The sequence below is a fragment of the Pleurodeles waltl genome, chromosome 2_1 (genome assembly GCF_031143425.1).
Source record: "Pleurodeles waltl isolate 20211129_DDA chromosome 2_1, aPleWal1.hap1.20221129, whole genome shotgun sequence".
Lineage (NCBI taxonomy): Eukaryota > Metazoa > Chordata > Amphibia > Caudata > Salamandridae > Pleurodeles > Pleurodeles waltl.
Genome location: NC_090438.1, coordinates 485,641,672 through 485,665,725, shown reverse-complemented (window position 1 = coordinate 485,665,725; position 24,054 = coordinate 485,641,672).

Sequence of the window (24,054 nt, the reverse complement as noted above, 5' to 3'; positions counted from 1 at the left end):
TAAAATTCATGATTATTAAAATTAGATGGATAACCAATTTTATTATTATTTTTCTCTCCATTATTGCTTGAGTACTTCAACTTAATTACTCATTCCATCTGCAATACGGTTAAGAGCTCCCCTCGGGGAGCCCGTTAGGCATTGCAACACCGGCCTAACGAGGAGTGTTTCCCGATGATGAAACCAGACATCCAATGTGATGCTTGAGGGCTCTTACTCCTGCAGATATAGGTTCTCCTTACTTCTCTTTCTTCCTTTTGGAACAGTGTACTTCCTTATTTGCAGTACGTCAGTTGGGAGACTGTACACTGGACCACTAACCTCCGGTTTGTGATTTTCATAAAAGAACCATATCCAGGTGGGTCATTCTTTGCATAAAGATCTGTTATTCATTGGCAAAGGAGGTTCCTCCTGAGGGTACTAGAGATCATTCCTTCAGGGCTATGTCAGCCACTTTGGCATTGGCTAGGGGTGTTCCAGTAGTGGATATTTGCAAAGCAGCAACTTGGGCTTCCCCCCACACTTTCGCAAAGCAGTATTGCTTGGATTTGGAACTTAGGAGGGACGGCCATTTTGCACGTTCTGTGTTGCAGGATTTCTTGGTGTGACCGGTCAGGCACACACCTCCGAGCGCGGTACTGCTTTGGGACTCTATTCATAAGGTGAGGAATCCACAGGTAGTTGTATCCATCAGATGAACAAGTTACTTACCTTCGGTAACGCATTTTCTGGTGGATACAGTAGCTACCTGTGGATTCCTCACAGTCCCACCTGCCTCCCCGTTGACTGTCTGGTCATACCAAGACCTTTTTATTATAAATGTATATACGTTTTAAATTATTTTTATATGAATCGATGTTGTATTTATAATGTATTTGAATTGCATTATGACTTTTTATTGCCATGATGACATCAGACGGAATTGCATGCGGAGCCGTGCAATTGTGACGTCCTTGTCGACGTGAAAAGCTGGGAAGAAAGTTTCTGTCAAATGCTGGCGCATTGGGAGAATTCATAAGGTGAGGAATCCACAGGTAGCTACTGTATCCACCAGAAAAAGCGTTACCGAAGGTAAGTAACTTGTTCTTATACTCCTCAGGTGTGAAACCATACCTAGTGATCAGGGCGTGCTTCATGATAGAGTATGAAAGCCCCTGAGGATCCCCTAAGGATGTCAGAGTATCCCTCCCCTCAACCTCAAAGTGCTTCCACAGACCCGCCTCCACCAATGAGCATCAGGGAACAAATTCATATGGAGAGCAGACTCATACCCCCTGAACCACAAGAATATAGCATCCTCTCTTTTGTAATCCTGCACAAGGTCTTTAGGAATGTGCACCCTCCTCTCAGACTGTACTGTGATATTGCTGCCACCATCCCTACTGGACTGGCTCCTCTGATCCAGCTCCCTCAAGCTGAGCTCATGAGCCAGCAGTATCATTTTTTCCTCTATGGCCATCCTCCTATCTTCCATCTCTCTTTGCATACTAAACTTCTCCAGCTGGTGAACCCTCTCTGCCTGTCTGTCCTGTAACTCTTCAGGAGTCAGACCCTTGGATGGCACACTGCTACCTGCCCTGGAGACTCTCTCCTTGGCATAACAGGCCCACCCACTATACCATTGTGTACGGATTGCACCTCCTCACCCTCATCCTTCTCCTCCTCCTCTGTCTGCCCCTCAGCTTCCTTGGCTATCACCCAGGCTCTCAGTGCATTCTGAATCTCCTCCTTCCTGGTGGAGCCCTTAATGGGACAGGCAAGATTTTTGCAGAACTACCTCAACTGAGGAACTGTATAGCTCTCCAGTTTCACTAAGTCAAAAGCAGCTCCAGCTGATGCATCTTCAGATTGAGACATGATGAAGAATCAACAAAAATGTAAAGTTCCAAGGCTGAAAAAGAGTTCCCAATGAAGTTCAAAAGTCAATCAAAGATCAGCAAAAATATTTCTGTAGGGAAAAATCCAAAAAGAGAAAAACAAAAAAAGCTGTGTGTGGTCCTGTAATAGTCCGCACTGAGAACAGTAGTGTACACTTAATCACTCAATGTCAAGTACAAATACAAGTCCAACCCTCACCACTGATCACCAATATTAGAAATGGGGGTCTTTGGTTGACAGTCATGTTACCCCTTGTCCAAGCAAGAACCTTCACTCTAGTCAGGGTAAAGGAGAATCACATTCAGTTAACCCCCGCTCACTCCCTTGGTAGCTTGGCACGAGCAGGCAGGCTTAACTTCAGGAGCAATGTACAAAGTATTTGTACCAACACACACAGTAATACAGGGAACCACTACAAAATGACACAACACAGGTTTAGAAAAATAGGTAATATTTATCTAAACAAAACAAGACTAAAATGACAAAAATCCAACATACACAAGTCAAGATATGAATTAAAAAAAATGAGTCTTCATCCTTAGAAAACAGTGAGAATGCTGTTGTTACACAAAGTACCTGATTAGCATAAAAAATAAAGCCGCACAGGCGAGCGTGTGTTGGAAAAGGGTAGCGATGCATTGATTTCTTACTCACAAGTGAGGCCGTGCATCATTTCCTTCTCTGGTCAGGTCAGCAATGCGTTGTTTTTCTTCCTTGCAAGAGAGTGTCGATTACCCAACGGGGTACCTCAGATCCGCGCAGAGTGGGGTTGACTTGGACGCTCAGGGATGATGCGTGGAAAATCCAGTTGCACAGTGTTAGAAAACCGCGCTGAGGGGGGTTTGCGTTGTTATCAGCCTCCTTAAGCGGGTGTTGTGCGTCGTTTCTCCACTGCATTGCGTTGATCTCCCAGTCGCGATGCAGGTGGAGCATCGATTTCAGCCCTGAAGCTGGCAGGCCGTCATTTATTAGCCGTGTTGCGGAAGGTGAGTTGTAAATTTCCCTGCATGGCGTACTATGGTGGTCATTCTGACCCTGGCGGTTGACTACCGCCAGGGCCGGGGACCGCGGATGCACCGCCAACAGGCTGGCGGTGCATCCATGGGCATTCTGACCGCAGCGGTACAGCCGCGGTCAGAAACGGGAAACCGGCGGTGTCCCGCCGGTTTCCCGCTGCCCTTGGGAATCCTCCATGGCGGCGCTGCAGGCAGCGCCGCCATGGGGATTCAGACCCCCTTACCGCCAGCCTGGTTCTGGCGGTTTTGACCTCCAGAACCTGGCTGGCGGTAACGGGTGTCGTGGGGCCCCTGGGGGCCCCTGCAGTACCCATGCCAATGGCATGGGCACTGCAGGGCCCCCTAACAGGGCCCCACCAAGATTTTCAGTGTCTGCCAAGCAGACACTGAAAATCGCGACGGGTGCAACTGCACCCGTCGCACCCCTTCCACTCCGCCGGCTCCATTCGGAGCCGGCATCCTCATGGATGGGGGTTTCCCGCTGGGCTGGCGGGCGGCCTTCTGGCGGTCGCCCGCCAACCCAGCGGGAAACTCAGAATTACCGCGGCGGTCTTTTGACCACGCATCGGTATTCTGACGGCGGGACTTTGGCGGGCGGCCTCCGCCGCCCGCCAAAGTCAGAATGACCCCCTATGTGTGTATTTTTTGTTCTTGTCTGCCAGCTTCACCTTTCAAGGGCCTAGGGACTGGATAGGGCACCACTTGGCAGGACAGGAATCTCAGCAGAGAGTCCAGGTGCTGGCAGGGGAAGTCTTTGATGGCCCTGAGACTTCAACAACAGGAGGCATGCTCAGTTCAAGCCCTTGGAGATTCTTCTCAAGCTGGAATGCACAACAAAGTCCAGTCTTTGTCCCCTTTCACAGACAGAATCAGCAACTGCAGGAAAGCCCAACAAAGCACAGTCACAGACAGGAGCAGAACTTCTCTTCAGCTCTCCTCCTTGGCAGAGGTTCCTCTTGATTCCAGAAGTGATCTCATTTTCACGGGTTTTGGGTCCACTACTTATACCCCTTTCTGCATTTGAAGTAGGCAAACTTTAAGGCAAAGAGTCTCTCTTGTTTGTGAAATCCTGCCTTGCTCAGGCCAGGCTTCAGACACATACCAGGGGGTTGGATACTGCATTGTGTGAGGAAAGTCACAGCCCTTTCAGGTGTGTGTGACCACTCCTCCAATCCCTCCTAACACAGATGGCTTATCAGGAAATGCAGACTACACCCCAGCTCCCTTTGTGTCACTGTCTAGTGTAAGGTGCAACCAGCCCAACTATCAAACTGACCCAGACAAGGAATCCACAAACATGCAGAGTCACAGAAATGGTATAAGCAAGAAAATGCTCACTTTCTAAAAGTGGCATTTTCAAACACACAATCTTAAAATCAACTTTACTAAAAGATGTATTTTTAAATTGTGAGCTCAGAGACCCCAAACTCCACATGTCTATCTGCTCCAAAAGGGAATCTACACTCTAATCAGATTTAACCCCTTCTGTGCCGCGGACGAAGTGGATACGTCCCGCGGCACAGTGCTGCTGTGCCGAGGACGTAACCACTACGTCCTCGGCACACAGCCCAGAGGGAGCGCTCTCGCTCCCTCTGTGTGCTTCCCTCCCACCCCCCAAAGTCGGGGATGGAAGGGGAAGCCCTTCCCCTTCCACCCCCGACCCCCCCACCCCCCCATAATGACGTCAGCGCGCGATCACGCGCTGACTTCATTATGGGGATATCGACGCACAGGAAGCCATTTGCTTCCTGTGCGGCGACGAGAGAAGAGGTGAGTTCCTCTTCCCGGTGGGTGGGGGGTTGGGGCTAAAGAGGCACCGGGGAAAAGGAAAGGCTTTTCCTTTTCCCCGGTGTCTCTTTGAGCATTCCTGCTGCCCGATCGCATTGCGATCGGGCAGCAGGAATGCCCACTAGACACCAGGGATTAGTTTTTTTTGTTTTACTTCTGTGTTTCTGGCATGCGGGGAGCGTCCCCTTGGGCAAGGGTCGCTCCCCTTTTGGGGGCAATTACTTACGGCCATTTCTGCCCCCCTTGGGGGCAGATTGGCCTACTTTTTAGGCAGATCTGCCTCCAAGGGGGGCAGAAAACACTAGATCACCAGGGTTTTATATTTTTATGTGCATTTATGTGGAGGGGGGTGCCCCCTTGGGCAAGGGGCGCCCCCCCCAAGGGGGCAGAGAACTGTTGGCCTTTTCTGCCCCCCTTGGGGGCAGATCGGCCTATTTTTTTTAGGTCCATCTGCCCCAAAGGGGGGCAGAAGCCACTTGGGCACCAGGGATTGTGTGTGTAGTGGATGGGGGGGCGCCCCCTTGGGCAAGGGTCGCTCCCCTTTGGGGGGCATGTCTTTTCGGGCCATTTCTGCCGCCCTTGAGGGCAGATTGGCTACTTTTTAGCCAGATCTGCCCCCAAGGGGGGCAGAAAACACTAGATCACCAGGGTTTTTTATTTTTATGTGTATTTATGTGGGGGGGGTGCCCCCTTGGGCAAGGGGCGCCCCCCCCAAGGGGGCAGAGAACTGTTGGCCTTTCCTGCCCCCCTTGGGGGCAAATCGGCCTATTTTTTTTAGGTCCATCTGCCCCCAAGGGGGGCAGAAGCCACTTAGGCACCAGGGATTGTGTGTGTAGTGGATGGGGGGGCGCCCCCTTGGGCAAGGGTCGCTCCCCTTTGGGGGGCATGTCTTTTAGGGCCATTTCTGCCCCCCTTGAGGGCAGATCAGCCTATTATTTTTAGGCTGATCTGCCCCAAGGGGGGCAGAAACCACTAGAACGCCAGGGATTTTTTTTTATGTGTTTATTTTAGTGGGGGGGCGTCCCCTTGGGCATGGGGCGCCCCCCCCAAGGGAAGCATTGACCTGTTGGCCATTTCTGCCCTCCCTGGGGGCAGATGGGCCTATTTTTGTAGGCCCACCTGCCCCCAAGGGGGGCAGAAGCCACTTAGACACCAGGGATAGTGTGTGTGTGTTAGTGGATGGGGGGGGCCTTGGGCAAGGGTCGCCCCCCACTTTGGGGCACATGTACCCAGGCCATTTCTGCACCCCTTGGAGACAGATCAGCCTATTATTTTTAGGCTGGTCTGCCCCCAAGGGGGGCAGAAACTACTAGAATGCCAGGGATTTTTTTTTATTTGTTTATTTTTGTGGGGGGGGCGTCCCCTTGGTCACGGGGCGCCCCCCCAAGGGGGGCATTGACCTGTTGCCCATTTCTACACCCCCTGGGGGCAGATGGGCCTATTTTCTTAGGCCCACCTGCCCCCAAGTGGGGCAGAAGCCACTTAGACACCAGGGATAGTGTGTGTGTGTGTGTGTGTGTTAGTGGATGGGTGGGGCCTTGGGCAAGGGTCGCCCCCCACTTTGGGGGCACATGTACCCAGGCCATTTCTGCACCCCTTGGAGACAGATCAGCCTATTATTTTTAGGCTGGTCTGCCCCCAAGGGGGGCAGAAACTACTAGAACGCCAGGGATTTTTTTTTATTTGTTTATTTTTGTGGGGGGGCGTCCCCTTGGTCACGGGGCGCCCCCCCAAGGGGGGCATTGACCTGTTACCCATTTCTACACCCCCTGGGGGCAGATGGGCCTATTTTCTTAGGCCCACCTGCCCCCAAGGGGGGCAGAAGCCACTTAGACACCAGGGATAGTGTGTGTGTGTGTGTGTGTGTGTGTTAGTGGATGGGTGGGGCCTTGGGCAAGGGTCGCCCCCCACTTTGGGGGCACATGTACCCAGGCCATTTCTGCACCCCTTGGAGATAGATCAGCCTATTATTTTTAGGCTGGTCTGCCCCCAAGGGGGGCAGAAACTACTAGAACGCCAGGGATTTTTTTAAATTTGTTTATTTTTGTGGGGGGGCGTCCCCTTGGTCAAGGGGCGTCCCCCCAAGGGGGGCATTGACCTGTTGCCCATTTCTACACCCCCTGGGGGCAGATGGGCCTATTTTCTTAGGCCCACCTGCCCCCAAGGGGGGCAGAAGCCACTTAGACACCAGGGATAGTGTGTGTGTGTGTGTGTGTGTGTGTTAGTGGATGGGTGGGGCCTTGGGCAAGGGTCGCCCCCCACTTTGGGGGCACATGTACCCAGGCCATTTCTGCACCCCTTGGAGACAGATCAGCCTATTATTTTTAGGCTGGTCTGCCCCCAAGGGGGGCAGAAACTACTAGAACGCCAGGGATTTTTTTTTATTTGTTTATTTTTGTGGGGGGGCGTCCCCTTGGTCACGGGCCGCCCCCCCAAGGGGGGCATTGACCTGTTGCCCATTTCTACACCCCCTGGGGGCAGATGGGCCTATTTCCTTAGGCCCACCTGCCCCCAAGGGGGGCAGAAGCCACTTAGACACCAGGGATAGTGTGTGTGTGTGTGTGTGTGTGTTATTGGATGGGTGGGGCCTTGGGCAAGGGTCGCCCCCCACTTTGGGGGCACATGTACCCAGGCCATTTCTGCACCCCTTGGAGACAGATCAGCCTATTATTTTTAGGCTGGTCTGCCCCCAAGGGGGGCAGAAACTACTAGAACGCCAGGGATTTTTTTTTATTTGTTTATTTTTGTGGGGGGCGTCCCCTTGGTCACGGGGCGCCCCCCCAAGGGGGGCATTGACCTGCTGCCCATTTCTACACCCCCTGGGGGCAGATGGGCCTATTTTCTTAGGCCCACCTGCCCCCAAGGGGGGCAGAAGCCACTTAGGCACCAGGGATAGTGTTGTGTGTGTTTTTTTTTTTTTTTGTTGCTTTTTTTTTTTAGGGCTGTCCCCTTTGGCAAGGGTCGCTCTCCATGGGGACACACTACTAAAGGTATTTTCTGGCTTCCTTGGGGTAGACAGGTCTATTTTATTAGTAGGCCCATCTGCCCCATGGCAGAATCCACTTAGGCACCAATTTCTAAATGTTTGATGGTGGGGTGTTTGTCAACTGAAGAAGTCTTTGCATTTGTGATAAAAAATGTTTTCCTCCTTTTTGTTCTAGTTCAAAGCTTTTGCTTTATTTGCTGTGGCTCCTTGCGGTTTTGGCGGTGGTTGACCTGCAGTTTGCACAGTTGCATGTTTTAGGTAAGTAAAAACAATTTACTCCAAAGGAGTATTGTTGCCATGCATCAATGACATGTTTGTAGGGGGTGTACTAAATGCAGGATTGTGTGTGAAATTGTCCTTAGGTTTGTGCACAATGATATTTGTTTTGTCTTATTTCTAATTTGCCTTTCTTTCTTTATTTTTAGTGGGATATCATTGGTGATTGCTGTGTAGTTGCTGGTGAATCAAGCTTTTTCAGGCAAGTGAGCGGTATAGTTTTTGAGTTTATAACTCTTACTAACAAAGCTATACTTTGTCACTTGTCTTACACAGTGCTGGTTGTTGGTGGTGAATTTGTCCAGTTAATTTTAGCAGGAGATATCATGGCTAGCCGCAGGATGACCGCTCAGCAGGTGGTTGGTATGCTTTTTGAGTCACAGTCTGATCATGACTATGAGACAGACTCTGCATCTGAGGCAGAGGAGGAAGTCAGAGATTCTGGCAGTGATGTTTCTCTTGGAGGGGAATCTTCTGATGATGAAGCCACACTCAGTGCAGATGAAGGGCCTGTTGTAGAGGAGGACATTGATGTGCCAATAGTGCAGCAACCTGGGGCTGAAAGGTTTCCCGTTATAAGACCTGATGTCTGGGTTGCCCCAAATATGCAGCAGCCAGAGTTGCCTGCCTTTACTGGTCTCCCGGGGTGTAATGCCAATACAGAGAACTTTATGCCTATCAATTTCTTTGAGTTATTCATGGATGATGTGTTTTTGGAAGAGATTGTTGAGCAGACTAATTTGTATGCGGAGCAGCATTTGAGGGACAACGCTGCTAGACTTAGGCCACACTCTAGAGCTGCCCAGTGGATTCCCACTAATTTGGAGGAGTTAAAAAAGTTTTTGGGTTTGACTTTTTTGATGGGGTTGATAAGGAAGCCGTCACTGGCTTCTTATTGGTCTACTAGTCCCTTGATGGCAACAGCTATATTTCCAGCGACCATGAGTCGTAATCGGTATTTGCTTCTTCTTAGGATGCTGCATTTTGTTGACAATGCATTAGCCTTGCCACGAGATCACCCAGATTCTGACCGTCTTTTTAAGATTAGGCCTGTCCTTGATCATTTTGTAGATCGGTTTTCAGAGGTCTATGTTCCAGGCAAAGAGTTAAGTGTGGACGAGTCTTTGGTCCTCTTCAAGGGTCGTTTGTTTTTTAGGCAGTACATTCCTAGCAAAAGGGCACGATATGGAATTAAATTGTATATGCTGTCTGAAAGTAGGACAGGATATGTGTATAGTTTCCGTTTGTACACTGGTAGGGATTCCAATATTGACCCCCCTGGTTGTCCTCCCACTTTTGGAGTTACTGAGAAAATTGTGTGGGATCTTGGTAGACGACTGTTCAACAAAGGTCACCATTTGTATGTAGATAACTTCTACACTGGTGTGCAATTGGTCAAGGAATTGTTTAGAGTGGACACAGTTGCTTGTGGCACAATCCGTTCTAACCGGAAAGGCTATCCAAGGGAGCTTGTCTGTAAAAAACTTGAGAGAGGACAGTGCTGTGCCTTGCGGAACGAGGAGCTGCTAGCTTTGAAATTTTCAGATAAGAGGGATGTCTACATGCTAAGTACCATCCATGATGAGAGTACTTCCCCTGTGACTGTTTGGGGCCAGGTTGCTGAAGTGCGCAAACCTGTGTGCATTTTAGATTATAATAAGCACATGGGAGGTGTAGATAGAGTTGACCAGAGGTTGGAACCTTATACTGCTATTCGTAAGTCTTACGTTTGGTATAAGAAGTTAGCACTTCACCTCTTCCACTTAGCAACCTTCAATGCTTTTATTGTGTTTAGGGATAGGTCTCCAGAGTCAAAGATGACATTTGTGAAATTTCAGGAGTCAGTGATAGAGAGCCTTATTGTGGTGGAACAGGCCAGAGTTCCTAGAGAAGCAGTGGTGGAGGATGTGGCTAGATTGAAAGATCGCCACTTTGCTGAGCACATTCCTCCCACACCCAAAAAAGACTTTCCAGCTAAGAAATGTAGAGTGTGTTTTCGAAGAGGTATCCGGAGGGAGTCTCGAATGTACTGCCCGGATTGTCCTTCAAAGCCTGGGCTGTGTGTCGGTGCTTGTTTTAAGAATTACCACACCCAGAAGAATTTCTGGGAACAACCATGAGTGTAAACTCATGTCTGTTTTGTATTTTCATGTGTTTAGTTTCATGGTTAGCATTTCTGTCATGTTCTTAGTTAGAGCTTTTCTGTTTGTAGTTTTGTAATTCTTTCTACTTAGTTAGGGAATCCTCTGTTAAAAAAAAAATTTAAAAAAATGATGCCATTGTGGGTGGAGTGGGGCTTGGCTGAGAGTGTACATATTGACTTGCTGTTGGCTACTGCAACACACTGCCAGCCAAACACCAGTCCACACACTCCCATCAGCTGGTGTGATTGTTGTATCAGGCACGTGGGCGTATGTAAGTGATGGGCCCTTGAGTGGCGCTGTCTGTCGATGTGAGTGTTGTAATGTGCTGGGCCCGTGGCTGGCGGTGTGAATGGCCTTGTGTGTGTCATGTATGAAAGTTGTGTGAATGGACTGTAAAGCGGTTGGTGCCTTGTCGCGGCTTTACAGCTCACGAGCTGTGAGTCATTGGTTCAGTTTTTTGCCTTTCAGTTACTAACAGTGCATTTCATTTTTGTGAAAGCTCTTGTTAGTAAAATTTGATCCACTGAACCATCACTCACCCTCGTGCCAAATCCAACCAGTATGTGGGGTAAAAATGACAAAACCTGCTCCGCTGTAATCAGGCGTCGCAGCACACCTGTGACACGCTAGGTGCCTCTGGTGGGACCCCGATGATGAAGCATGCCACCAACTTGGTTGGTGGGTGAGGGGTCTTTTTCACATAACCTAACTGTGTTTCTTTTCAAAATTTTAGTGTTTGGCACATCACGGACGTATGTGGGCACATCAAAACGATATATTACAAAACTACCTGGGTTTGGGGGGGAGAGGGCACCTATGTTTTTGGTCCTGTGTGCGGCCTTCATCTAGGGAAACCTACCAAACCCAGACATTTTATAAAACTAGACACCCCAAGGAGTCCAGGGAGGTGTGGCTTGCGTAGATCCCCCAACATTTTCTTACCCAGACTCCTCTGTAAACCTCAATGTGCTTAAAAAAAGCATATTTTCCTGACTTTTCTTCGTAGGATCACCACTCCAGCACAAAATTCCTACTCCCCAGTGTTCCCCTCAGCCTCCCAAGTAAAATGACACCTCACTTATGTGCGTCCCCAAAGCAGAGTCAGTCTAAAGATGTATAAAAGAATATGTCCTTATAAACTTGCTGTGCTATCCCCTCTATCTCTACAAGTTTTGGGCCTTATTCTGTTGCAGGCACCTGGCCCACCCACACAAGTGAGGTATCATTTTTATCGGGAGACTTGGGGGAACGCTGGGTGGAAGGAAATTTGTGGCTCCACTCAGATTCCAGAACTTTCTGTCACCGAAATGTGTGGAGAATGTGTTTTTTTAGACAGAATTTGAGGTTTGCAAAGGATTCTGGGTAACAGAACCTGGTCCGAGCCCCACAAGTCACCCCATCTTGGATTCTCCTAGGTCTCTAGTTTTCAGAAATGCACAGGTTTGGTAGGTTACCCTAGGTGCCGGCTGAGCTAGAGGCCAAAATCTACAGATAGGCACTGTTTTCAATGAAAAAATGTGATGTGTCCACGTTGCGCTTTGGGGCCTTTCCTGTCGCGGGCGCTAGGCCTACCCACACAAGTGAGGTATCATTTTTATCGGGAGACGTGGGGGAACGCTGGGTGGAAGGAAATTCGTGGCTCCTCTCAGATTCCAGAACTTTCTGCCACAGAAATGTGAGGAACATGTGTTTTTTTAGCCAAATTTTGAGGTTTGCAAAGGATTCTGGGTAACAGAACCTGGTCCGAGCCACACAAGTCACCCCATCTTGGATTCCCCTAGGTCTCTAGTTTTCAGAAATGCACAGGTTTGGTAGGTTTCCCTAGGTGGCGGCTGAGCTACAGGCCAAAATCTACAGGTAGGCACTTTGCAAAAAACACCTCTGTTTTCCTTCACCAATTTGGCTGTGTCCACGTTGCGCTTTGGGGCGTTTCCTGTCGCGGGCGCTAGGCCTACCCACACAAGTGAGGTATCATTTTTATCGGGAGACGTGGGGGAACGCTGGGTGGAAGGAAATTCGTGGCTCCTCTCAGATTCCAGAACTTTCTTCCACAGAAATGTGAGGAACTTGTTTTTTTTTAGCCACATTTTGAGGTTTGCAAAGGATTCTGGGTAACAGAACCTGGTCCGAGCCACACAAGTCACCCCATCTTGGATTCCCCTAGGTCTCTAGTTTTCAGAAATGCACAGGTTTGGTAGGTTTACCTAGGTGGCGGCTGAGCTACAGGCCAAAATCTACAGGTAGGCACTTTGCAAAAAACACCTCTGTTTTCTGTGATGTGTCCACGTTGTGTTTTGGGGCATATCCTGTCGCGGGCGCTAGGCCTACCCACACAAGTGAGGTATCATTTGTATCGGGAGACTTGGGGGAACATAGAATAGCAAAACAAGTGTTATTGCCCCTTGTCTTTCTCTACATTTTTTCCTTCCAAATGTAAGACAGTGTGTAAAAAAGACGTCTATTTGAGAAATGCCCTGTAGTTCACATGCTAGTATGGGCACCCCGGAATTCAGAGATGTGCAAATAACCACTGCTTCTCAACACCTTATCTTGTGCCCATTTTGGAAATACAAAGGTTTTCTTGATAGCTATTTCTTACTCTTTATATTTCAGCAAATGAATTGCTGTATACCCGGCATAAATTGAAAACCCACTGCAGGGTGCAGGTCATTTATTGGCTCTGGGTAGCTAGAGTTCTTGATGAACCTATAAGCCCTATATATCCCCGCAACCAGAAGAGTCCAGCAGACGTAACGGTATATTGCTTTCGAAAATCTGACATTGCTGGAAAAAGTTACAGAGTAAAACGTAGAGGAAAATTGATGTTTTTTTCACCTCAATTTCAATATTTTTCTTTTTCAGTTGTTATTTTCTGTAGGAAACCCTTGTAGGATCTACACAAATGACCCCTTGCTGAATTCATATATTTGTCTACTTTTCAAAAATGTTGCGGTTTCTGGGATCCGGCATTGGTTTCATGCCCATTTCTGTCACTGACTGGAAGGAGGCTGAAAGCACAAAAAATCGTAAAAATGGGGTATGTCCCAGTAAAATGCCAAAATTGTGTTGAAAAATTGGGTTTTCTGATTCAAGGCTGCCTGTTCCTGAAAGCTGGGAAGCTGGTGATTTTATCACCGCAAACCCTTTGTTGATGCCCTTTTCAGGGAAAAAACCACAAGCCTTCTTCTGCAGCCCATTTTCCCAATTTTTTTGAAAAAAACGAAATTTTCACTGTTTTTTGGCTAATTTCTTGGCCTCCTTCTGGGGAACCCACAAAGTCTGGGTACCTCTAGAATCACTAGGATGTTGGAAAAAAAGGACGCAAATTTGGCGTGGGTAGCTTATGTGAACAAAAAGTTATGAGGGCCTAAGCGCGAACTGCTCCAAATAGCCAAAAAAAGGCTCGGCACAGGAGGGGGAAAAGGCCTGGCAGCGAAGGGGTTAAAGGTAGCCCTCATGTTAACCTATGAGAGGGACAGGCCTTGCAACAGTGAAAAACTAATTCAGCAATATTTCACTGTCAGGACATATAAAACACATTACTATATATCCTACCTTAACCATACACTGCACACTGCCCTTTGGGCTACCTAGGGCCTACCTTAGGGGTGTCTTATATGTGAGAAAAGGGAAGGTTTATGCCTGACAAGTGGGTACACTTGCCAAGTCGAATTTACAGTTAAAACTTCACACACAGAGACTGCAGTGGCAGGTCTGAGACATGATTACAGAGGTACTTATGTGGATGGGACAACCAGTGCTGCAGGCTCACTAGTAGCATTTGATTTACAGGCCCTGGCACCTCTAGTGCACTTTACTAGGGTCTTACTAATACATCAAATATGTCAATCATGGATAAACCAATTATATACACATTTTGTATAGGAGCACTTGCACTTTAGCATTGGTTAGCAGTGGTAAAGTACCCAGAGTTAGAAAAACAGCAAAAACAGAGTCCAGCACACATCATCAACCTGGGAAACAGAGGCAAAAAGTTAAGGGAGACCACGCCAAGGATGAAAAGTCTAACAGGCTTCCTTCCTACTTATTGGCATTTTAGAGGTGACAAACAGTTGGTGTTGGTGCTCCGTCACCTCTGTGATCAGGATCTGATTCTCCTCCTAATTGAAGTGACACTTCCTCTTCCTTTTCCCATTCTTCTAGGAGTCTGTATGTCCATCCTGGCTTGTACTGGGCTGATTTGAGTCTCTCTGGGGCCTCCATTTTTCTACTTCGTGGCTGCTGTTTATTGTGTTTGCAGGTTTGTTTTAGATGCTTTTAGGGAAAAAGTGATGCTAGCACAATTAGTGTCATAAAATGTGCTGCAAATCATGCTAGCGCCACTTTTCTGGGACTAGGGTCATTTTTTTTAGCCATATTGCAAAGATTAGAGTCACTTTTTTTTTATGTTAACCATTTCTTACCGCATGGCAGTAAGATATGGTGTTAGCCGGCATTTAATTTGTTTACACACAACTGTGCTAGCGCAGTTGTGCACCATTTCTTGTAAATATGGGCCAATGTTTCTGTGGGATTATTTTCACAGGTGTAAATACAAGCAAAAGGTGCACCCAAAACAGTCTCTTTGCAAATGAAATGATTCTGTATTGTTATATCCCCATGATACAATTATTAATAGACAATAGTGCAGACAGTGTGTTGCTCAAAGTGGTGAATATGTGACATATGTGCACAGATGCCATATACGTCCAGGGATTCAAAATAATAGTTAACAGGCAAAGTACAATATTATTTTTAGATCTTTGTTCCAAATCTTCGATGGACAACCCAGAAATATTTTTGACGTTTTGGCCCAATGGTATAAATTTGTGTGCCTCATCAGGTCATAAGCCATCTGTTTAATAACCTAAAACACGGCAACAGAGGGTAATTTCAACATTTGTAACTGGCTACCAGGCAACCAAATGTGCTTTAATATTATATGCACAATTCTCCTATGTGAATAGGATTATTAATTCTTTGAATGGTTGATGATGTCTCTTACCGGGGGGCGTGGCCGGCAGTCGAGGAGTCTGCAAGCTTAGCGCGGAGCTCCGGGGCTGGGATTAGGGCCCAGCCGGCATTTCTACCGCGCAGAGCTCACCAATTTATCTACTGCCCACTGGGATCCTCCCCGGTGGACTTCTAGCGTCGGAGGCAATCTCGTCCCAGGTGATTCTACCCACTGCGGAGGCGTCTTTGTGCGAGCTCTTCGGACGCCTGGGGGAAAAATATACAAAAGCAAAATGGTGACTGCAGCGTTCGCAGCGGCCGCTGACGAGACGGGAGAAGTACAAAGGCCCGGAGCAACAGCGGCGGCCTGGAACTGAATGTTGTGACTCGGGGAGCTCGCAGGGAGTGTTGGAGACCCCGGACTGGTGTGGGGGCCGGTGAGTGCGGGGGCACGCGAGGGGGGGAGAGCAGTGGGGCCCCACCCGGGCGCAGAGAGCGGACCGGAGTCCGACCGCCCAATGATCAAAGAGAAAAAGACAGCCGGCCCCTGGGACCCCCTAAAAGCCATAAAAAGGGGCGATCGAAGCGCGAAGGACACTCGCCCTGCCTCCTGCCTGAATTAAAAAAAAAAACACATCTTAGTGACAATGCGGAGCCGAGAGAGGGGCGGGGCGGGCCCACCCTGCTGCAGGGGCCTTGAGTAATTCGGGTCCCCGGAGACGCCTTAGTTCCGGGGCCCCCGTCAGAGACTCGATCCGATTGCCCCTCAGGACGCCCCCGAAGCTGTAAATGGAGTGGAGGTGTTGGACTGCGATACTCCCACCCCTATGTTTGCACGCTAAGGGGCCTGGGACACTAATTACGCAGGTGAAGTCACAGATAACATTACCTGCTCCTGCGTTTCGCCCCCTCCGTGGGAGCCACAACCGGACCACTACAGAGGACCCTCATGCTGGAGAACAGGGAGTCCCTACAGAGCATCCCTGGATACCCCAGGAAGGTCTATCGCCCAAACACACCACCTGAAGAGCTGAATCTGACCCTCCAGGGGACCGTAAGACATACAGGACCCTAGACCTAAAGGAGCACGGAAAGAGCGAAACCGAGATCAGATGCTGGCTTCACAACCTCTATATTGGGTGGACTCAAAGGAGAATGAGTCATAGAACACTCCTCGCATCCTGACCACCCTGGCATATCCGGGATCTGACAGAACTCTACAGACGGTACCAGCAAAAGGAAGATGCGGAGTGGGAAAGTGGGAGAATCTCTCCCCCCCCACTGATTGAAACCTGAGAAGGGAGGAAGACCAGAGAAATAAAGTGGTCCTGCGGGGATTTGGGCACTCGACTCGCCCTCTCCAGTCACAGCACAGTTTTAATCATGGGGAAACCTAAAAAGCGAGAAGACCAATCTCAAACGGAATTTGCAAATGTGAAACAACCTACCCAACCCTCCAACCTGGCTTGCTCAGGCAATCTGATTCCACAAGAAACAACACTGGACACAGTCCTCCTAGCTATTAAAGAATCCCGTGAAGCACTTGAGAAAAAAATTGATAGCCTATCGTCGGACCTCTCACTATTACAAGATGACCACCGCAAACTGAAAGAGAGAGTGGGGGCGGACGAAAAATCTCTATCCACAGTCGACCTTGCACAACAAACAACAACTAAGGAAATAGCGCATATTACTGCCCGAATTAAGACATTGGAAACTAGAGCAGAAGATGCTGAAAACCGAGCACGTAGGAATAACCTCAGACTTATCGGAGTGGCGGAAGGTTCGGAATCCTCAGCAATCAGCACAGAATCCTTCCTGGAAAATTGGATTAGAAACACAGTGTCCCCCGAGGGCCTTTCGGCTTACTTCGCAATAGAAAGAGCTCATAGGATCCCCAACAGGGCACCACCTCCGGGAGCTAGACCACGCCCAATCATAGCTAAACTGCTGCATTACAAAGACAGAGACTATATACTCTCCCAATCACGACAACTAGGCGAAACTTTATGCAATAATCAGCGGGTTATGATCTTTCCGGACTTCACGAGAGAAACCCAGGCGCAAAGGGCCTCCTTTCACAGTCACAAACGCATTCTACGAAAAAATGGGATAAAATATGCAATGCTTTTCCCTGCCAAGCTCAGAATAGAACACGAAGGTAAAAAACATTTCTTCTTATCGCCACAACTGGTGGGGGAGTGGCTGGATGCCTTGAACCTGTCTATCTCAGCTCTCCCCCGTAGACCCCCGCTAACCCGGGAAGAAACGCAGTCGTACCTCTACGTGGACCACGGAGGCGGCCGCCCCCAAAACATCAATCTCTTCAGGAGATGCAAGACGCCGTAGATGCAGCCGCCGCCCTTAGCGGGGGATCCTGCCACAGACCTTGGACTTCTGGCAGCCTTTCGGACCCTGACTCCAGTTGCGGGGGTTCATCGATATCCTCATGAGACACTTCCACCAGCCTACCTATAATAACACCAGGTACCTCAGAAGAAATTATTTGACTCTACTGTGTGCAGTCCATCCTGACCGTGAGTATCTAAAAGAAAACAATTAACTCTGACTATTGTTCCTGCTCAGCTCTAGCTCTGGAACACTGCTTGTAAAAGCCTGTGACAAAAGTGGATACTACAAAGAGCTGGCCATGTTGCAGCCGGCCCCGGAAGAGTCTCAGGACACGCGTTCTCGGCTCCTGCCACGCCACCCACCTATAGGATATTAGAATAGGAATGTTAACAGTTTGGACGGGAAGAGTTTTAGTAGCCGGTCCTGGGGAGTGGGAGTTGGGATTTATGTTTATTCAATTAGTTTTAGGGGAACATCGTGCACTGAGGCCTAGAGTGGTAAATATCTCTAGAACCAAACACTTGATAGCTTATTGTAGCAATAAATTACCTTTGGATCTTTCCCCTAATAGTAGCCAACAACTAGTAAATCAAGGCTATGACTTCAAGATACAAATTTATAATCTGGAATGTCAGGGGGTTAAATAATATTGCCAAGCGATATAAGGTGTACAGCTACCTTAAACGTAGAGGAGCTCATATTGCTACACTTCAGGAAACTCATTTGCTCGAGCAGGAGGTTGTGGCACTTAGGAAAAGAAGGAGAGGCCAAATATTCGCTACCAATTATTCGGCGTTTGCAAGAGGAGTTCTAGTTTGGATACGCCCTGGCGTTCCATTCCAGGCCCTACACACAAACTTAGATAAAGATGGAAGATACGTTGTTATCACGAGAAGGCTGGATGGAAGGGAAATAACTATAGGGGGCCTTTATGCCCGAACCAGGATCAAAATAAATTCTTTGGCACTTTGTCTAGGGAGCTGGGTCCGATTCTAGCGAGCCCGAAAATGATAGGTGGGGACGTTAATTGCATAACAGATATCAATATGGACAATATGGACAGATCGCACCCCCCCCCCTCACAAACTCAGACTCTAAAAACTGCTAAAGCTTTTACAGAATGGCAACAACACTGGCAAATAAGAGACTGCTGGAGACACCTCAATCCGCATAATAGAGAATATTCCTTCTACTCAGCAGTACATGACCTACACGTAAGACTAGACACTGTACTAGTCTCCCCAGAGCTACAATCCATCGTAGTTTCAGCCCAATATCTGGGCCGTACCATTTCAGATCACAATCCATTACTGATCTCATTAGTTTGGCATAGGGAAAAACCTGTGGTCCCCATGTGGCGACTTGGGGCAGAGGCATTAGAGGACGAGGCATTAGAGGACGAGGCCTTTAAACACTACCTTCACAATACTATCAAAGACTATTTCAAACTAAATGCAGGAACAGCATTCACTAGATCATTAGAATGGGAAACCTTTAAAATAGTAACCAGAGGCAACTGTATTGGGGAAAGTGTAGGTGTGCGTAGATCTATCGAATCTGAGCTTAAAAAACTTGAAGACTCTCTAAGAGACACTGAACGCAAACTTCCTTCTCACCCTGAGCTGACCCCTCTTTTGCGGGAAACTAAAACGAAAATAGTCGAAGATAACATCAGGCTCTCTCGCTTCAACTACAAACAGTACTTAAGTAGACAACACGCTGAAGGAGATAAGGCAGGCGCACTACTGGCGTGGCTAGCCAAACCCTCCAAACAACAAACTATTATACTTGAAATTGAGAGGAGCCCAGGTGACAGAGTACTTAGCCAAAAATAAATTGACGCTTGCTTCTTCGAATACTACTCCTCCCTCTATGCATCACCCACCGAATCAATTAATATCACTCAAGTCCCAGAACTGGAGGCACTTGCTCTCCCTAGACTGGAAGGCGAAGAAAGCTCAACCCTAGCTGCCCCTATTTCGATAGCAGAAATTAAAACTGCAATACAAAGCATGGCAAAGGGTAAAGTACCGGGAGCAGACGGTCTCCCTTCAGAGTTCTACCAACTATATCAGGATACACTGGCACACTATACACGGAAGCGTGGCATAATAATAAATTACCTCATTCCACTAACAATGCCATAATGATCCCCTTATTAAAACCAGAAAAACCTGCTACTGATGTCCGCTCATACCGACCTCTATCTATGTTGAACCTAGATTATAAAATTTTAAGCAGGATATTAGCTAATAGACTCTTACCCTTCATGACCTCATTGATTCATTAGGATCAATCGGGTTTCATCCCACTATGCAGTACAGCGCAAAACATCAGACGCCTAATCTCAATTCTTCACTCCGTGCCTGATACCATACCTCAAGCAGCAATAATTTCAATAGACATTGAAAAAGCCTTTGATAGCTTAAGATGGGACTACCTAGAGCAAGTTATGTTAAAACTGGGATTGGGAGGTTTCACTCGCTGGATGAAATTATTAAACACAAACCCCACAGCAAGAGTACGCACGGGTAGCACTTTTTCCGAGCCCTTCACTGTGGGAAGAGGGACCAGACAAGGCTGCCAACTCTCCCCCCTCTTATTCGCTATAGCGGTAGAGCCCCTTGCACAAACTGCAAGATCCAAAAGATACTTTGAGGGCATCCCAAATATTAACTGGACACACCACATCGCCCTCTATGCCGATGACATGCTACTTTTCCTCAAGAACTTAATTGCGGACCTTCCTGGGGCGATAGAAATGCTAGAAAACTTCGGATCTGCCTCGGGACTCCGGATTAATTGGAGGAAATCCTCCATCTTTCCGGCGTTCAAAGACACCCCAAAGCCCTCCGATACTAGGGATTTGCCCTGGTCACCGAACACTTTTAAATATCTTGGAGTCAACATTTATCATTCAGTAGAAGACTTGCTAGTGGGGAATATACATGGAGCAATTAGGAGAATCAAATCTAGCATGCAGTTCTGGAGCACCCTGCCTCTAACAGTTGCAGGGAGAGTCACTCTGCTTAAAATGATAGTACTGCCAAGACTTCTATATTATTTCTCTACGCTCCCTCTAATAATCCCGAGCCCAGTATTTAAGAACACAAATTCTTTAATCGCAAGCTTTATTTGGGGACCTAACAGACACAGAATAGCACTACATATGCTACAAAGACCTACCATGGAGGGAGGACTAGCCGTGCCAAACTTAGAAATTTACTATTGGGCGGGACAAATACAATGGCTGGCAAAATTGATTAATAAACCCCCAGTTGCAAAAGATTTACAGATACCTTTAAACTGCCTGCTAGGAAAAATCTTACATATAGTATTGAACTCCAGGAAACCGAAAGAGCCTCTTCCTCTGGAGTGGGAAGCTACTAGACACTGCTGGGATCTCTACCTCAAACGCTCTCATACAAAGACTGCTTACGCTTCTGAAATCCCTTTGGAGTCTTTGAACTGCCTCCTAGGTAATCAAATCACCAAACATATCAATAAATTAGTCCCTTTTAATATTACGAAATTGGGCGACTTGTTTCTCAATGGGAAACTCTGCTCCTTTGCAGAACTGCAAGACCGATTCACGCTCCTGCCCGGTTTGTTCCTCACCCACAATGCCCTTATTAGAATCATTCAAAAACTATGGGGCGCAGGAACCTGCAAGCCCCCGATCCACAGGGGTTGCAAACTCCTCTGCTCGATCGGAGACCAAAGGGGGATAATCTCAGGGGCATATAAATTCATGCAGAACGGCACCTGCACTCCGCTTAACAAACTCAAGGCAAAATGGCAAACAGATCTTGACACTTCATTAGAAGATGCCCAATGGACCAGAATAACATCCCACGTCTATGCCATATCCAGAAACGCAAGATTTAAATTGATAAACATGTACATTTTCCATAGAGTTTACCTAACCCCCAAAATGATAACCAAAATAGATAACACAGATAACTCCTGCTGCCCGCGATGCGCCGATCCAGCGGCAGACCTAATGCACATGTTATGGAAATGCCCTCAGATTAGTTCATACTGGATGGAAGTATTCAGAAAAATAGCCAGCTGTACTGAAAGACCTCTATTACCAAACCCTATAGCAGCAATTTTGGGGGATTTTCCGCGCCCATCGACACATAAAACCTCGAACAAATTCATAGACCTGGCCCTGATCTTAGCGAAGAGAGAGATAACCTCACACTGGAAAGACCCAGGTGGTCCGCTAGTAAATAGATGGCAAGGTGCACTAGAAAAGTGGGCGGAAATAGAGAGCATAGTGTTAATGAAAGAAGCATTACGGGGCCAAAGACCCAGAGAGAGTGTTACACAGTGGGACTTATTGCGGGAAAACTTAAAGAATGTGGATGCCCCTTGTACGGAAGAAGACAATTCTATATCGGACTCCGAACAGATTGCCACAACTGCTTCATAAATACGCTGGAACTTTTGACCTACCTCAGGACCTCAGAGACTGGTCGTTATAAGATCTGTAATTGATGTACTTAGTGCACGATGGGGGGAGGGAGGGGTTACGCAATTGGGGAATATCTTAATGGGTTTTGATTTATGCTATCTCCTTTATAAAAGCAATAAAAGATATATTAAAAAAAAATATATTACGTCTCTTACCAGATTAGAATATTTGTCACTAATGGCAAATAACTGAAACTTAACATGGCAAACCATAGTTTCAGTAAATGGAAACTCTCTTCTTGTATAATAAGATTTCTTTCACTTGAGGTGACTACACCTGAGTGGGCGACAGGAGTGCTTACACTATATACTGTTCCTCAATAATCCAGAGATGACAAAACTGTCAACTGTCCAACAATGGTGCTGTATCAAAAATAGTTGATACTTGTACCAGTCACTTCTTCTGCTGAAATGTGTGCAAGCGCCAAACTATTACCTCAGTATCTCAGTATTGTCCATGTACATTGGATGCCAATCATACCTGTGTATGTACCTATACGATCTGAATGGTCTCTAAACTCACAACAGTGTGTTCAGAGTGCATTGTTTATGTAAATGTATTTGCATTAATATTGATACTAATACTATTGATAATACACCCCTGGTGCATGAGACACATTTGTCTTAAAGAATCTAATGCCTGTGAATGCATTTAATAGGTCCAAGTATAAATATGCACAGAGAGCATGTAGCAGTAGTGTAGTACAAATGATGTAGCAGTGACTGCAAGGCTGAAAACGTTTTCCACAATGGATAATCTGGGTGAATGAAACACTTTTTCAGAAACCAACTGCTGCAGATCAGCCAATCTAGGTCCTTAGACAAAGATGTGTGGAGAAAAATACTAGTGAGTTGATGGTCAGATCTCATTCAGAGTAGCTCAGTTCCAAATAGTTTAACCCATCTGGCACTTGAACAAAGAAATGCACCTCATCAACCAGGACCCTTATGGAATCAAGTCACATCCATATTGGTAGACAGAAATCAACAGACTATGAGCACCTGGCCTATTTATTCAACAAGTGGCCTGGTTACATTTATCCAAATCCAAAAGCCACAGTTCACTGTCAGTTACAGTGTGTCTGCTCATGGTTGTTAAAGTAAAGCAAAAGCACAAGAAGAAGATCCCTTACTACATGGTCAGATAAAAGGTACCACGCCCACCCTAGGGACTAGACTCATTGTAAAGCAATGCTGATATATTGGTGTATTCGCCATATTAATTTAAATCCGAAGTTTGTACATCTCTATATTTGCATACATTCCACAATCCTACATGCATGCTAAATTATACTTTCTTATACATTAATTCAATGGGCACCACTCTAGCAGTAGTCCCTGAAATGGCACTGCTCATAATATTATTGAACCGTGTCCACGCGCTATCCATCAAACAGCCAATACACTATTTATTACATGGGATAGTCAACCAAACTGATACCTTTGCAGCCCCATTTCGTGTACGCCACAACCAAAACTGAGTAAACATATTGTTACTGTGGTACGTTATATAAAGTCAAGCATAGCAAATCACAGAATAATTGTACCATTATCATAAACATTGGGTAAAGATCAGTACAAGACAACTGGAACCTACAGCGCAACAGTCAATGACCCATCACACCAGACATAACATGGAATAGTTCACCAAACTGACTGGTAAAGCCTACCAGCCCCATGGTATATGGGCCAAAACCAAAGATGAGTGTCAGGTTCATTATTAAAAAACAGTGAACACTGTTTTTTTGTTGTTGGTGCATGAATGTCATGCACACATACTGAATCATGCACACACAGTTATTGTACCATAATCATACATATTGGATCAGGTTTCAGTACTAGTCAACTGGAATATACGATGCCCGATCAATACATGTTAGCTGCAGCACTGCTGTGCAATTGAAACACTACATTCAGTTCTAAAAGTGTGGTGTGTAAACGGTTCATACATTTACAGTCTCTTACTGGGAGTATGTTTGACCACTTCTACAACTTGCCATTGTAAATCATCCACTGTGTATTGGGCTTCTGTGTAGTGTTTTCTAGAAATGCTCCATTGATCCTGTATTGGATGTGACTCTGGTGATGACAGATCTGTTGCTTATTCAGATGCATTATCTAGCCAACTGCATTAAATTGTAGCATATGCACCGGCAGTATGGGTGCCACAGGGGTGGGGCTG